Source organism: Choloepus didactylus, chromosome 5 (genome assembly GCF_015220235.1).
Source record: "Choloepus didactylus isolate mChoDid1 chromosome 5, mChoDid1.pri, whole genome shotgun sequence".
NCBI classification, from domain to species: domain Eukaryota; kingdom Metazoa; phylum Chordata; class Mammalia; order Pilosa; family Megalonychidae; genus Choloepus; species Choloepus didactylus.
The window spans coordinates 122,675,807-122,689,156 of record NC_051311.1 but is presented as its reverse complement, the minus strand read 5'-3'; positions in this window follow the sequence as shown (position 1 = coordinate 122,689,156).

The window sequence follows — 13,350 nt, the reverse complement described above, 5'->3', positions numbered from 1 at the left end:
TGGTAATTCAGACACTTTATGCAAGGGCATCTCTGCTTCAAGAGTTCCAGGATAAATCTCATATAATTTTGACAAAGTTTTGGTTTATGCAAAAAATTTTATGGCCTTAATAAATAAAATTAATCCTTGTTCTACCTGGGAAAATCTGAACCACTTGACAGGTTAAAATTATGTTTCTCCAGAGCATGATTTTAATATCAGCTTTGGTTAGGAGTCATCAACTGTTGGAAGAACTCTTGTAAGGAGAAATGTAACATTAGAATATTTGTTGAAGTCATTAATTTATATCATGGAATTAAAATATCTGGGAGTCCTCTTTAAATCTCACTTGGACTTACAGGGGTAATACAAGTTGAATCTATCTTGAGGTATGAACTATCAGAAGAGAAAGCATTTGATATGCTGTTTATTGCTTAAATGTAATTTTATTATTATGCTCCAAAAAACTACATGGAGATATACCTGTAAATTAAGATGCCATTGGTTTAGCAGTTCAGTTTCTTATTCAGAAAAAAGTTGGAAGTTTGTCACATGATTTTCTATGAAGTTTGTTTATTTTTATTTTTACAAAATGTGGCTTTTTAAAAAAAATCCATCTCATTGGAAATATAAAATGCTTGAAACAGTGAGAGCTCATTTTAAGCTCTCTAAATATGAGGGCTCCCCAACCCACCCCCCATTCTGATTTTGACAACAGGAAAAAAACTCCTTTACTTCATAAAAGTATACAAAATTTCTTGCCTAGTTGGTTGGTGTTAGATTCCTGGCTTAAATCCAAAGCTGCAAATTCATGACTCAGTATTCTTTTGTTAAGATCACATGGGTAATTCTACATGTCACCATCCAACCTTCAATCAATTTACACATGCTTACTGGTTTAAAACAACATTTTAAAATGCACACCCTGGCAATGTGCATAACTCTTGAAAGAGATTTCTAAATCCACAAGCCTATCTGATAATGGCATGAAACTGTCCACTTGCATACTCTATATATATGTGTGTGTGTGTGTGTATAAATATATGTATGTTGCATACTTTACATATATATGTACAAATATAGATAGTATACTCATTTTGTTTTTATGACACCAACTTTTTCTTGAAGTGCTTATAACTTCAACCACAGATTCTGTGCCTTTTAAGGAAGGAAAGGAGAATTCCAAATGCTGATTGTCTAGTTTTTGCCTACCCCTAGCCCTCGATAGGGATAGATGAACTGCGGTAAATTGTGAAGGAAAAAAAAATCTGAAAATCATTCACATTATGGTAATAAGCAGAGATGATGTGTTAACTCAAACAGAGAGAAGAAAAAGACAATTTATCTATATTCTTGCCATTAAAAATAGTATAAATTGACATTTTAACATATTTCCTTGCAGTCTATTTCTGTTTTTTGGCATAAGTGTTTTCTTAATTTAGTTATATTGTATACAAATTGAAATTCTATTTTATGTTGGAATTTTAATAGTGATATCCCTGATTGGTGAGATTATGCTGATTTTTATGCTCTTCATTGTTATTTCTCTAATAATCAATTTTCCTATTAGTTTATATTTCTTTCACAGTCAACAGAAAATATTTAAAATAATGTAAATGAATAATATCAATATGACAGCAGTTTCCTGGCTAAAGTTGAGTATAGGAAAGCAAGGAAACTTGGGACTATTTGGGACCATCTCTTGGTAGGAAGGTGGAGGGGATTGACCTTTTAACCAGCATCTGACGAAAGGCTCAACAATGTCAGTAAGATTCTTCCTCTTCGGTTTCTTTCTTAGGCTCAGTGGAGGAAAGCTAGATATTTCACCCTCACAGAATCATGACACTCTGTTCAAAAGAAGAATCCATTTTCCCTATAACTCAAATCCAGTAATTGAATTGTATTGACACAATACAACTGATTTGATTTGTGTGCCCATCCTTGAACAAATCATCATGTACAAGGAGGGAATGAGCTGCCTGTTTCTGCCTATTTCATGTATTTAACTTCTGGAACCTAAGGGTGTAGTCTACTTCATGTAAAGAGCATAGCTGAGAATGGAATGAGTTTATTGAAAACGAAGTTAAATTAGTGTCACCATAAGCAGAGGAAGTAGACACTTGAATAAAAACCAAATTCACCTAGAGCTTTCATGACAACAACTTTCCTTAATTTTTTCCTACCTCATCTACCTACCTCTTTGTGCATTTCTTCCGATACTTTCTATCCCTTCCCATTCCATAAATGGTTTCAAATACTTAGTTGTCTTCTCAGCTCATCTCTTCTTCTTATCTCTTCTCTCCTCACTATACCCCTCAGGCAATCTGATCCATTTTGAATATTCAATTAATATCTATATATCTATGTATCTATATATAGATATTTATATATATGCACTAATACATACCAGTCTTATCTAGTCTAGCCTTCTCTCCTCAGGACAACACCTTTCTCACTACATATCTAACAGACCTCTCTACTTGGTGTCTTCCTAAAACTTCATAAGTCCCATAGTGAAATTCTTACCTACCTTTCTGAAACTTTTTCCTGTTCACCTTCTCTGAGCAAATAACACCAATGTCCCTATAGCTGTTCAAGAGATCCTTTCATGCCCAGTAAATTTTAGTCATGTTTCTCTATCTCCCATGCCATTATCATCTCTTGCCTGCATCACTGTAACTAGTTTTCCTGAAAAAGACAGTCTTACCAAGCCCCCTAAGGCTCTGTTCCATCCTGAGCTCCTATCAAAGTTAACTTTCTAAAATATGGTCATGTCAGTTACTCACTCAAAACCCACACAATGATTTTTCCTTTGCTCTCAGGATAAGACCTTTACAAGGCACTTTTATGATCCAGTCCCCTTATTTCTGTAGTCTCCCCTCTCATCACTCAGGCCCTGAATTAATTGGGCCAAACTGGATGATTTGCAGTGATTTGAAAGTTCTTTTTTTTCTGTAACTACCTCCAGGTATTTGTATGGATTATCACTTCAACCTCAAAAACTCACATTTTTGGCAGACTACTTTCTATTCCAAGGTTATTGTCTATGGGAAGCTTCTCCAATCACTCCCAGCACCTACTCGAAGGTCTGGGTTGTATGTCCCCCTCACCACCCCAGTTAAAGAGTTTTGCACTCTTCCTTGAAATTCCTTTCTCTTTGACTTTCTTCCTCAGTGAACTAAAATTATCTTCACAGTTGTATTCTTAACCCCAAAGAGACTTAATTTTCTCCCCCCAATAATGTTTTTCGGGTGATTGAAAGCAATTGTTTGTTACCCCATGCTACAAATATTTATCACAGTCACAGAGAAGTTGTAGCTTCTTAAGTTTGTAAAAGTACATACATTAGCATGTACCTGCATACAAGTGTATACATTATTTGATGTGACTATGGCTATAGATAAGAATTTCAGCTTTATAGTCAGGCCATTGCATTTCTCTCTGCTGATTTTTGGAGCAAAGTCAATTAGGGTGGTCCTGCTGACAAGACTTGAGTTTATTGGCATCAAATGAGGTAGTTTTTTTTTTTCTTTTTTAAAGTACCTATATAACAGCAGCTCAATAATAACAGATTGATTAGGTTTCATCTCTGAACGGAGTTGATAGCCTAACATGAGGGCAGGAAGGTGGTCATTAATCCTTGTGAAATATCCTTTACCACAGTAGTAATTGCTCTTATAAATTGAAGGTAGAAATATTTTTATGCAAAGTGGAATATTTCTGTTTTCCGCTATTTCTGTTGTATGTACAAGGTATATATCCAGAGATTTAATGTTCTGCATGTGGGCTTATCAGATTGCTTAATGCAGGTTTCCAAACTCAGCCAGTTCAGTGGATAAGATTTCCTCCTTCATCACTTCTACAATCAAAGCAACCATCAAAACCAGTTTTCATGTGAATGTTTTCCTGAAGAACATTTGTACATTTTCCAACAGCTGATCTGCCTCATTACAGCATAACTTGGTTTAAATTTCTGGTTGCCTATTTATACATTGTAGAATTTTCTTATAAGAGTAGTATTTACAGTGGCAAAGCTATGCAATGAGAAGAGTACTCATACTCTAAAGTAAATACTTGCTTTACTTTGTTTGAGGGGTATCTCATTTATTTGTTTTAAAACCAGTGTTTTTATTTGCTCTGAATGTTAATTATAGCTGCAGATTTGCATTCATGTATAGTGGTAAATCATTGAGGACCACACATTTTAGTTTCTGTCTGTGGCAACCTAGACTTGCATATCTGATACCACCTGTGGTCAATAGCATACATGGGTGACGTGGTTGGCTACATTAGATGATGCGCAAGTGCAAACTTACTTGATGGCTGAATGATTGGGTGATTAACTTGGTCATATTTACAATAAATGTCAGCAACTGAAACAACATTCTTATAGAACTAAGTAATGTGATGACCTATGGACAAAACCTAGTGGTTTTTGGTAAGTGGACTACACTTCCCAGGAACGCACACTCCCTACAGGTGTCTTTCTCTTGTTTTTTTCTGGACTAGAAGAGTGACTAGAGTTGATGGGCTTGTACCAAGATAGAACTTAATGTCACCTGGGGAAGAAAGGTAAGCCAAGTTAATCCATTTCTGTTTCATGTTTGATATGCTACGTTACTTGGGTGGAATATACAGGATTTTAGACTTTTTTGCATTGAAAATTATTAAAATAAGTTTGAATTTAAATTGTAAAGACATGCTCTTGCCCTGGCCACAAGCCAACTCACTCACCTTCTGAGCAGGATGCTCCTTCCCCATCAAGCTAGCCGTGATAACATGCAACTCAGTCATTATTTCACATTTTTCACCAAAATTACTCTATGCACTAACCTTTTTACTTTATTTTTTGCTTTCATATGGCTTCCAGTTGGTTTAGTGAATTTACTGAATGTGTTTTAGATTGCAATATTTGAGGGCAATTAATTTATTATTTTATAATTTTAAAAGAGGTGCTGGGCAACCCGTATGCTGTTTTAGAAAATGTCCATGATGATAGTAAGAAGCATACTTGAAATAGCACTAGGAATGGAATCAGATGGATTAAGTTTGAATCTCTGCTTTCCCTTGGAGAGCTACTCCATTTTATACAAATCACTTAATCATTCTAGGACTCAGTTCCCCAGAAATAATTACAACACCCTCAGAGGAGTACAATGATTGTTACCTTTGTTAACATCCCTATTGTAGGGTCTGGCTCCTGGTACGTGGGCAACAAATAAATTTTTTTGAATGAATTAATAAATTAATACCTAAATTAAAGAACTCAGGTATTTTAAAACACCAAAACAAAAAACAATCATTATTTATTGAGGATTGTACTGCAGTTGGAATAAGTGTAAATTAATATGAAATAACACAAAGAATAAAATTTCAAATTAAGATCAAGCAACACTGAATTCAAGAGATTTTATTCTCTCCTCCCCATTAATGTTTGCCTTAATAAATAAGTTTTGTATCACATTGAAGAACAGGATTATAATTTTAAATCCCCTTGACGAGTTAGAAAAAAAACACTGCCAGTGATGACAAGCTGATTTTTTCAACACTTAATTTCTTTGTCCTACAAATGCTGTAGAGAAAGGAGCTGAATAAATACTAATGATAAGACAGAAAAAGATACAGTGGTTATTGTATTCTTTCTATAATTCAGCAATATCATTATAATGGCTTAAAACATTATGGGGGTGTTACAGAAGTATATGAAGTAAGAGAGAATTTATAATGCCAATTCATGCATTTTTATGCATTCATTCATTCAATAAATATTGAGAACCTACTGTGTCAGACATAGTGCTAGGTTCTGGGAATACAAAAGCATACAAAGAAGCCAGTATCTTGCTCTTACAGAGCCTATGCAATCAAAAACATTTTACAAATGCACTAAAATTTATGGAAGGGAAATGGAAGGTATTAATAGTACAAGTAGGAGGTCAAAGACCCAGGAGAAAGTTCCCTGTAGCTGACATTTAAGGAAAGAGTAGGTATTAGCAAGTACGCATGGGTGTTTATGCTTGTGTGTGCAGAGGGGGAAGTGGGCAGGGAGAGAAAAATGAGGGTTCCATGGAGAGAGTGAACTGAATGTTCAGAGGTGAGAGAATATGCCTGTGGTCTGAAGGAGAGAAGGGGAGCAAATGGGATCTGGAGACAAGGCTGAAAAATAATCAGAGGCGGATCGTGGAGGGTCTTTTGAGCCTTAAAGACGTTAAAGATGTTTGTTAATGGGAGGCCACTGAGGCTTATTGAGCCAGAAAATTTTCCTTGATCTTGGCATCTTGATACTGTGTGGTTTATTAAGGAAATATCTGCTGGGTGATATTTGTATCTGGAGAAAATTTTAAAAAGAGTATTGCAAGTTGACAAGTTAAAAATAAGATGTTTTAATTTTTTTAAAGAAAATTTGTAATGTGAGGGAGAAAGCATTCATACTCTAAGGGAGTGCTTCTCCAACTATCTGAGGTGAAGGTCTGGTTTTCTTTTTTTCTTGCTTTTTTCCCCCAAATCTATCACAGACTGACACTTTTATGAAACACAATAAAGATGAATTATGAAGAAAATAAACACAAAAACAGACATACAAAATACAAGTCTCGATTTTTTACTATTAGATTCAACAGACATAGAATTGCATTTCCATAAAAATAATCAGAACAAACATAACACAGGGAGAGAAGAAGGCATCCACAAACTCTACACCTTCCTCATTGATAGTGTGTATGGGGGGGCTATTAAAATTTTTATGTTTATCTCATTGCAAGCCAATAAAAACAGATTACAGACCACACTTTGAGAGAATATTGCTCTATGAATTAGTTAATATCCTGAAAATGATGTAAATGTATTCTCCAATTCTTAAAGGTAAGAGAAAAGGAGCAAATTAAGTTCAGCAAGAGGAATGGATACCATGTGGAGAGGTGTGGAACTAAAAAATAAAACAGAAAAAAAGAGAAAAGAGAAAATTCTAAATTTTTTTTTTGCTTATACAGCTTAATTATTCTCAAGGAATACTAAAATTCCTCTTTTGCTATACGTTAAACAGCTTTGATGCTGTTTTGCCTATCACAGAATCCACACAAGCCCAGGCGAACTGCATTGACATATTCTTGCAGGCAGTAAGAACCATGAGTGTGACTTTTCTTTTTTTTTTAGAACATTATGTTTTTGTAGTCATGTGGAACAGTAAATCTAGCATTACTCAGTTGACGACTACATTCTGCATTCTGAGAAAGCACAGCACATAAAAAGGTGATTGAATGTTCAATTAATATTTGCTTTTGATACTTTAGATGATAAAAGGCAGGAAAGAGATTTTCAAATGAGCAGCTAAACCAAATGATATACGGATGCCAATGGAAGTTGGAAAATTAATTAAATACAGACCAGCAGAAAAATTCATTAATTTGAAAATATTCTTTCTATTTTTCCTCAGCCATTCATTAATTTACTCATTAATTCAAACCATTTTTATTGAGCAACTACTCTAAACCTGTAACTGTGTTGGAGGGGGTATGATTAAAGAAAACATGAGTCCATATGTGCAAATTGCTCATAATCTAAGGAAAAGTGGACTAAAACATATATATAAGGAATTGCAGTCTTGTGTGTTAACCCCTGAAGAACCAGTGTCTATAGTAGAAGTTCAGTTTAAGGAAAAGCTCTTGAACTCTTTGGCATCCCTACCCAAGGACAAAGCTGATACCCCCGTGGGAAGCCTGGGGCTCTGCAGTATAAAGGAATCAACATATGTATTTTAAGGCTTAACCCAATTTCGCAAGCTCACTCATTTTCTCCAACCAATATTCTTAAACTGGCTATCCCATTCTTTACTTTACTCCTTTTCTTATTTTGACTATTCCACATCATTAGAATGTAATAAAAATCAACTGGTTGTAATCAACTAGCAATAATCATAATGATAAGGTTAATAAAAATAACTGTTCCTGAATATCTATTATGGGACAGTCACTTTACAATTTTTATTTTATTAGTCCATTCGATAACTGAGAGATATCATTATCCCCATTTCACAGATGAGAAAATTAAGGTAAGTTATCTAAGATTACACAGCAGTTCTGTGGCAAAGTCAGAATTCAAACACAGACAATTCTGCTGGTTCTAAAAAGCTTGTTTTGTTTGCACATCGTAATGCTGCCTCCAATTTAGGCCATTACAGTGATTTTTCTAAAATCCTTTGTATTGGTGCCCATCTACATTCCAACCCTTCACCATCAAAGAACAATATAAATCTGTGACTTTTCCTCCAGATCCGTATTTCTCTGTGTTTCTAGTTCTTCCACAAAGAGTCAGTGTGCTACCTTGTGTGGTAGCTCAGATGAACTAGAATTCTATAAATCTAAGACTATATTTTTTAAAAAAATTGTAACCCACTTCAAATTTATTTCTGAAAGAAAGTGGGGTTTAAATCTGGCAAATATTAATTTTATTTATCTTATAATCATTGAAAGAACATAATAAATAAAATCAACATTTTCTGGTTTTTCTACAGCAAAGCATTGGAGGAAAAGACTAAAAAACTTTAGATGAGCCCTTTCTTGCTTGGTATTATGGATGTGCATGAATCCTTTCATTTTCTACCCTGCATTTGGCAAGCCTGGGATATTTTAAGTTAATGAATTTCTCAACCACTTAGAGAGGAGATTTAAAACTAAGTTTACTTTCAAGATGTAACTTGAGACTGAGTTATACCACTGTTTTATTATTCCTAATGGCACCGAGTCAATCCACAGATACTTCATGCTGCAATTTTCTACTGTTATGAAAATGCATATTGTTAAACGTTGTAATACTTTATAAACTGACCATAAACCAATGTTTATAGTCAGTTAATCATTGTGTTACTTTGCTTTAGGTAATTTAGTACATTACTATAATGTAGCAATCTACTTAATATAAATTTTAAAGTGAACACAATAAAATTGTACAGCATTAATATATTATACATTATAACCCGAAATTTTAAAATACAGCTGAAGTTTGGAAGAGTTCAGATGTTCTATGGCTTTGGTTTCCTCTAGATTTGTTGGGAAAACTGAAGACTTAATGAAGGCTAAAAAAGTAAACTATTATTCTACCTTTAGCTATTATGCATCCCTTTCAAACCTGCATTAGATAAGAAGAGCTTTGGATTTTCTCAGGCTACCATTTAGGTATGTACATCTATTCATTTTTGAAAGACTGAAATCTAATATAAAGAAACCCACCCCAACTATTTTTTTTTTTAAAGATCAGTAAGTTTGGTGGCAGGTGGCATAATTTCGATAAAGTGAGACAGTGCTTCTCTTATAAATGACTTCAAGGAGTTTTTTTTGTGAGTACTCTTGACATTAACTCAATCATTTTAAGCCAGTAGAATTGGACATCATGTTTGCTTTGCAAACAATTTATTGAGTGGCTACTATGTCTCAGGCACAGTGCTAAGTGCTCTCTTATACATTATAAGCTTTAATCCTCATTATAGTAGAGATTGTCATCTTGGTAGCTAAAACTTGGAGAACTTTTAATGCCAAGCCGTGGTGTTAGATGAGACGTTTAGAAAGCAGTAAACAAATCAATTTAAATTTGGATTTTTTTCCTCTACTTTTTTGTTTGATGTGAAGAATATGGATTATATGGATGTATTAATTCCTCCCATGCACCAAAGTCTCAGCATATGTATTTTAGGTGTCCACACAGAATTGACTAGAAAACAGATTCTAGGGATTGTTAGGAATCAGAAAGAGGCTTCATTTGTGAAGCTTACAGGTAACCTGCAATGTGGACTAAAATGAGTCAAGTGGTTTCTAGACATCAAACGAGAAAACTGTCTCAATTTTAACAAAACTCCAATGAAGTTGCCAAAGAGAATTTTTACATTTTAGGGAAGATTATCTGGGAATTCCTCTATGATGGCTGCAGTATGTGGTTCATTTGCATTTAAAATTATTTTCATTGTTTGCAAGTAAGTAAAGTCTTTCAGATTATTATTCCAGTACAAATGCATAGAGTTTTAATAGTTTTATATGTTCTATCTCCTGAACTATACTGCAAAATTGTAAGACAGAATCTGTGTCTTTTACCTTTTTTCTTCCTTTTCAGTCTCTAGTGGAGTGACTCTTGGCAAGTGATACATATTAACTTGACTAAAGACAGAAAAAAAAATGTGTTGGCATTTTCTGATGCAAAATAAAAATTTCCTTAAAGAATATGCCTGGACTTTGAGAAAAATGAATGAAACAGCTAGAGATTGTTTGCAGAAGGATGAGAGAGACATGGTGGGGAAGCTAGGCCAGTATTTCTCAAACTTATTGCTCATTAGAATCACCAGGGGATCTTCTAAGAATTCCAAAGCCAAAGCCCAGCTAATTAAATCATGATCTGGTGGTTGGGTGGAGTGTGGGACACAGGTGTCAGCACTTTCTGAAGTTCCCAGGTGATTGTGATGTACAGACAATTTTGGGAAGCACTGAGTTATTCTATTACATATAATGGATGTCACTTTGAAACTTGGTTTTACTCTTTAAAATAAATCCTTCTCTGATTAAATATTTTCATGTAATAGTTTTGTCCAAACATATACATAGTGGAGATTGAGTAGAGATTATATAATATACCACATATCATATGAATGAAGGTCATGAGGCTGGGTTCTGAGGCCAAAAAATTTCTCTTAACACATTGTGGGAAACAGAATTTGGAGAAATACTCCATTTATAAGACCCATTGGAAAAATAAAGAGTCACAATAGAATATTTAATGTGGTTGAAATAGTAATAATAGTACCTTAGACTTCAGCACTGCATTTTTCAACTTTTAGTTTTGATTGCTAGTGCTTTTAGAAGAGGCTATCATGAATACCCAAATAAAGCATTATTGACAAATAGGAATCTAAGTTTTTTTTTTTTTTGCCATGTCTTTCATTTGAGTGTGTTGTTTAACAAAAGTATATGCAGACATAATAATATCTCTATTAATAACAGCAATAACCACAGCAACTTGTTTTTTATTTACTTATTTTTCTTGATAATTTCTTTTTTTATCCCTGAATAATATTCCATTGTAATATTTGAACTTTTATGACAAACCTGTTCACACATTACTTATGTAAATACACCTCTTTAAAACCTGCGATTTATTGAACATCTATTTTAGGTGCTTTTCACACATTATATCTAATCTTGAAATTGACCTGTTATTTGTCTCCAGCATTGAAGAAGAAAGGGTCATGCAGAGACACTAACCACTTGCTCAAGGTCACACAGCTAGTTCTAAGCTAGGCTGGTTCACCTTGAAAGCTTATGTTTTTGGCTTATTTCATTTCGTCTCTCTAGTCACAATAGCTACATTTGCTCTGACTTCACCCAAATTTACACCATTCCTTGTTCAATATGTCTCCAGTTTCCTTTCTCATAGACCATGAAGATAGAGTTCTGGGGGTAATTACTTCCTCGCCTGAATCTGGTCATATCAAAATCAAGATTTGTGTGTGTGTGTGTGTGTTCATGAGTGTTGTTCCTTAAGTGTGCAAATTTTGAGTCCAGTTTTATACATATATGGGCGAGATAAAAACAAAAATTGCATGCCAATAGGGATTAAAACTGTCAAGCTTTTGGGAATTGGCTCATCCCTGTGTTTGCCCCAACCAATCTGGTGCTTTGCATCACACTTCTCTGCCATATGCAGGCACACTGGCTCTTTTCCTAGGGAAATTGTTTATTTTTAAACACTACCAACAGACACTATTGGTTACACAGTGGTTATCCCTGTATTATGCCATATAGGAACCCACTGTCTTCTAATTGTTGTATAATGCTAATGGCTTCTTGGGTTGAAGTGACAAAAATCCAACTCAAACTAGCTCAAGCCAAACACAACAACAACAACAATAGTTTACTAGAAGGAGTCTGGGGTAGCTCAAATACTGATGGGTCTCCTATAAGAATGACATAGCTTTTGGACTCTGGGGGCAAACAAGGGACTTGGTCATCTCAGGGCTTTGTTTTATTTCTTATTTCTTGCTTCCATGTGTGTTTGTTTCATTCTTTTCTACTTTCCCCAAAGTACTTAAGAGTGTGTGTGTGGAGAGGAGGACCCAGGAGGTGAACACAACTTCATGATAATATTATCTCAACTTAGGGATCTGACAGGAAGTAGACTTAACCCTCTTCTCTCCTCTTTCTTCCCAGATTCAAGGTGAAAATGCTCTGCTTTTCCTGACTTAGGTCCACTGCCCTCTTTTGGACACACCGTGGGGCCAGGCCAGGGTCATTGCCCAATCCCCAGAGTGCTGAGACTGGCAGCCCCTCCCCATCCTAGAGTTGGAGCCTGAGAAGAGTTGAGCCTGAAGGGAAGTAGAAGAGTTGGTTCCAGAAGAATAGTGAGATAGAGTGCCCGACAGACCAAAAGAATAGGCAACCATTACACAGACGTTCTTAGATGTCTTCATATTAATTCACTTGCCATATCACTTGGTAGATAAGTGACAGATTCGGCTTATAAGGTTGGTACTTTACCGATTAATTCCAAGTCAGTTGAGGATATAATTTTGTTGTTGAAAACTACAAGTAATTATAGCATCTAGTGCCATTTTGGTTTTAAATGATAGGTAAAACTGTAGAAGTTGGAGTCAGTCAGAGTTGGAGTCAAGACAAGGCCACTCACTGTTAATGATGTTTTGTAATTTCTCTGAACCTCATTTGCCTCGTGAGTTAAATGGGAGAATAATAGTATCTCTGAAGTAAGGCTTTACATGGATTCAATGAACTAATTTATAAAAACTCTTAGTTAAGAACTTGTCATATAGTAAGTAACCAATACATGTTATGTAATAGTAAAAACAATAAACCAAGCTTAATGACAAAAATTGAACTCTACAGTTTAATATAGGGATAAGCAGAGATTAGAGTGAAATTGTTATTTATTAACATATTCACAACAGGCCTCAGTTTATAAGATATATTTATGCCTGTGTATTTATGTACATGTAATATATATATATAAATTCAATATGCCATTTTAGAAGGTGAGCAGCTTATTTTAATCTGTATGAACCAGGCATGCAAAACTTCAACAACTGCTATTAACGTCAGTTCTGTTTTGATATTTCCCATATCACTGGCCAGAAGTTGAAGCTTTATAGCTTTTACATCTCATCTTTCTTTTTTTGATTCTTTTGCACACCTGTGTATATTTATGGGATCCTGAACCCAGTTCCCAAAGCTTCCTCTTTATGAAGAATATTCTATAAAACCACTTGTTTTGTTTTAAAAAAAGTGTGAAAACCCACCTATTAAAAAGTTTTAAGACTACACTTGCATTTTTCTCAACCCATTGAATGATTTAAAGCACCTCTCTGTCATACATGAAATATATGGA